The sequence below is a fragment of the Egretta garzetta genome, unplaced genomic scaffold, assembly GCF_000687185.1.
Source record: "Egretta garzetta isolate BGI_Z169 unplaced genomic scaffold, ASM68718v1 scaffold298, whole genome shotgun sequence".
NCBI classification, from domain to species: domain Eukaryota; kingdom Metazoa; phylum Chordata; class Aves; order Pelecaniformes; family Ardeidae; genus Egretta; species Egretta garzetta.
The window spans coordinates 1,232,076-1,236,944 of NW_009260478.1; positions in this window are offsets into that span (position 1 = coordinate 1,232,076).

A 4,869-nucleotide genomic window follows, 5' to 3' on the forward strand; every position below is an offset into this window, starting at 1 on the left:
CATTCCTTTTGCTCCCTGACAGATGCTGCCAGGTCATATAGTCATGGAACCACTGAGGTGGGAAGGGAGTCCAGCATCCTGTCCTAATCCAAAACAGGGTCAACTCTGAGGTCAGATGAGGATGCTCAGAGCTTTATCCAGTCAGGTCTTGAAAACCTTCCATTTTGGAAACTCTGCAGCCTCTCTGGGAAATCTGATCCAGTGTTTAATTGCCCACTTAGCGACAGATTTTCTTCTTTATATCTAGTTAAAATCTCAGTTTTTAAAATTCATTCCTGTTTTCTCTCAAACTCCCACCATGACCTTCTAGTAAAAGTCTGGCTCTGTCTCCTTGCTGACCTCTCCATAGGTATTACTGGGAAGGAGGTGCAGGCTGCTGTTAGATCCCACCACAGCCATCTCTTCTCCAGGCTGAACAAACCCCAGTCCTTCAGTGTTGCCTCACAGGGCAAGTGTTCCAACCTCAACCATTCTAGTGGTCCTCAACTAGACTCCTTCCAGGTGATCAAAACCTTTCTTTGTACTGTGGGCCCCAAACTGGACATAGTATTATATACGTGGTCTAATAATCTTCAAGTAAAGGGGAACAATCATTTCTCCTGATCTACTGGCTATGCTTCTGTTGATACAGCCCCGTAAGCAGCTAGCCATCATCACTACCAAAGCATGCTGATGACTCCAGTTAGCTTCCGATTCTCCAGGTCTTTTTTCAGTTGTTCTCCAACCAGCCAGTCAGTTGCCAGCCTGTAGTGCTGCAAGGGATTAGTGCAATCCAGATGCAGGACCATGTATTTTTCTTTGCTGAATTTCATGGGATTGTGGTCTGCCCATTCCCCCAGCCTGTCTAGGACCCTAAAAATGACAGCCCTGTCTGCAACTGTATTGTCTTATTCTTCTCAGTTCGGTGCCCACAGACTTGAGTATTCATTCCATAATGTCTCACAGTAATTGCTAAAGATATTAAACGTTAGGTGCCACAATAGACCCTGAGTATATTGCAATAATAACTTCCTTTTTCTCTTTGCTATGGTTCTCCAAGTGTAGCTCAGTATGTTTGCATTACTGGCAAGTAGACAATCCAGTTGGCTTATTCAGCCTATTGCTGAATCCCACATAATTTTCATTGGGGCTGCTACTTGAATAGTTGTTTCTCAACCTCTGCCAAGGGTGGGATAAGCACCTGGTTGCTCCTTCCCAGGTGCAGACCTTTAGACTTCCTTTTTCAAACTTCGGGAGGTTTCTCTTGCACAAGTCCCTCTGGATTTAAGCTCTACTTTTTGACATGTTTAACCCTTCTGCAGTCCTACCTTTATTACTGTCTGCAAATATGCTGAAGACACATTCTGTCTCACCATCCAGGTTGTTGATACAATCAAATATGGGACCCAGCAGACATTTCTGGGACATTCTGTTTGTAACCAGTCAGTAGCTGGACCTCACTCAACACCCTAATCACTGTCCTTTGCCCTGAGTATAAAACTAGTTTTATACTCATTTATCCAGTCCACACTTCCTCATCTTACAAATAAGAAAGTTGAAGAAGATGGTGTCACAGACCTTACTGAAGTCAAGTATATCCATCACTGTCCCATCATTCATACGGTCAGTCATTTAATCATAGAAGTCAATGGGGTTGGTCAAACAATTATTATCATTAGTCCAGTTGTAATAAAACTGATTAATAATATATGTTTGACCAACCTCATGGCCTTCTATGATGAAATAACAGCTATATGGATTATGAGACAGGGGTGAATGCAAACAGTACAAGTTTTATTGTAACTGGGCTAACAGTCATAGACCGAATTATCTAATTATTATGGAAGAGACTTAATTAATATTACAGTTTAAATTAGTTATTAAAAAAATAACCAGTATATTTTCTTTTTTTTTCTGCTGTTGAGCTCATCCTTCCATCATTTCTCTTTTCCATAAGGTCATTGGCTTCATTCTTGCTCAAGAAAGGTTAAGATGCATCATTAGTGTCCTGAATACTTCACAGGGAAGTGTTGAGGCTGATGTCAAGGGTGCCTTCCTCCTTTAACTTGTCTGTGTTTGGGGTTATTTTTACGTTTTCTAAACACAAAAAGTACTTGCTCTGCTTACTTGCTTTTTAGCAGTAGTTGCTGTGTGAAGTTTGAACATCTTCAACTGTTAGCTATTAGTAAAAGTTACACAATAGTTTCCCCAGGCACAATTAACATAAAGGGCTAATATTTGTTATCCAGTGACCATACAGATTTGTCTGACCTTTACTGTATAATATGGTATTCATCAATCTAATCTAGAACTAGCTAGACAACAGTCCACAGTCCACCATCTGCTAAACAATTGCTGTCACAGCTAAGACAAACCAAAACTAGGTCAGGCTAAGACAAGCTCAGATAAATCCTAAGACCCTGCCATGCCAAGTAAATACAGCGGTTTAGTAGAAATGGGAAAAATCATATTTACTTGGTATCTTTGGAAATGAATTCCAAGAGGAATGTTTACATGGACTGAGGTGCAGCTGACTGACTTACAGTTCCCCAGGTACTGCTTTTCACCTTGTTTAAAATAAAAAAAACATTTTATCTTTTTTTCAATTCAGGTCCCTTGCCCCAGTCACCACAGTTTTCCATATTTCATATCATTTTTGCTATCACATCAGCTTGCTCTTTCAGTACCTATAGATGAATCCCATTCAGCCTCATGGACATGAATACACCCAGATAATCTAAGTTCCAGCCCAGGAAATAGAATTTTTGTTACAGCTAGTAGAATTCCACAGACTTTCTAATTAATGGACAGTGTATAGTATCAGGATTTGTCTAGGCTTGCCTTGGTTTGAGATTGCTTAAATTCTCTTTACAATTGTCTAATGGAAAAGTTTTCTAGGGAAAATGTGGCCCCTTTAATGAATGAGGGAGACAACCAAATGATGGAGCTATTAGGTGAGGATGAAGTGTTCAGTGCTTTTTTTTCATAATTCTTCACAACCTAGGCCTGTGTACATCTGAACAATTTGCATAAAAAAGGGGGAAATTAACAGTGGGGGAAGTGATTCTGTTCGGGTGGACAACCCTTTCTAAATGTCCTTGTGGTAGAGGGGACAGCCAACATTGGGGGGCAATAAGAAAATTTTTAGTGCACCTATTTTGCTCTAGTAAACTGATCTAATTATACTGAAAAGAAGGTGTACATATTTTACTAATTACATGGGGGAATCTTTGAACCATTCTTTAATGTTTCCCTTGGAAATGAAATGAGGTATACATTGTTCTCATCCAAATAGATCTGATTATAATTGTGCACATTAGCTCTCAAAATGAAAGCTGGGTATGAAAAATATTACTCCTTCTTTAGGTAACAAGGCTATTCCCATTGAAGTGGGATTATATGACAGAATACATACATGTTGAATATAGTCAAACTGAAACTGAAATAAACTGGAATATTCAAAGTTTGGGATAAACCCATGGGACATATCTTTGTTACACGTCTCTAGTTCTACTCACATAGCCACAACAAGCATACAATGACCAGAGACAATTTCATTATTTTTATGAAGTATTAGTGACAATATTAGACCTCACCACGTATCCTAGAATATAGATCTGTAACTACAATGACCATTTAAAAAACCCTAGCATTAATTTCACATGAGCTCTTTTACTTTCAACACCAAAGAGAAAATTCCTTTGACAGGATCTGCTTTGAAAAGCTAGCTGCTCTTTTTCAACTTTTGTGCTTGTAGAAAATTAGGCACATATTGATTCAGGTTTTCTGGGTGACGTGCAGTAACACAATGTGTCATTCTATATCAAGATGACTTGTTACAAAGGAGCTGGTAATTTGAATTCATTCATCCATCACAGCAAACTCATTTGATTATAATTTTGGGTCAGTAGATCTGTCCATTAAATGGATGGTGTAGACTAACATTTGGTTAGTAAAAGTAATTCTGCTATAAAGTTTGACCCACCAACCTCAGAAATATTATAGAAATGCAACAAGAAACTAAAGCCTGAAAAGAGGGCACAGTTGTTAATGACACTAAATAAAATATCAATTACCTTGTGATGATCCAAACATTACTATTTTCAGTCACACATCTCTAGATGACATGCAAAACTCAAGAGTTTAAATTTAGTGTGTTATATTCCTGGTAAAGGTTGATTTTTTAATGATTAAGACTGTAAACCATGAAGAATTAATTATGATTTCACTTTTTGTGCAATTTGTTTCTCCAGAGAAACTGAAGCACACACAGAGAAGTAAGACGATGGCTCTAGATAACCTAATAATAGAATCATAGAATCATAGAATGTTTTGGGTTGGAAGGGACCCCTAGAGTTCGTCTAGTCCAACGCCCCTGCAGTCAGCAGGGACATCGCTAACTAGATCAGGTTGCTCAGAGCTCTGTCCAACCTGGCCTTGAATGCTTCCAGGGATGGGGCCTCCACTACCTCTCTGGGCAACCTGTTCCAGTTTTACCAACCTCATTGGAAAGAATTTCTTCCTTATATCTAGTCTAAACCTACCCTGTTTTAGTTTAAAACCATTGCCCCTCGTCCTGTCACAGCTGGCCCTACTAAAAAGATTTTCCCCATCTTTCCTATAGGCCCCCTTTAGGTACTGAAAGGCCGTAATCAGGTCTCCCCGCAGCCTTCTTTTCTCCAGGCTGAACAAGCCCAACTCTCTCAGCTTGTTCTCATAGGAGAGGTGCTCCAGCCCTTGGATCACTAATGAAAGTTAAGAGTTTAGAACAATGCTCAGTAGAGGCCTAGCCAGGAGGGCCTAGGATATAAATAGTCTGGGATGTAAATATTTATCTGGTGGTGTAATATATGTGACAATATGCTCACACCTAAGTTAGATGCTTCAGGG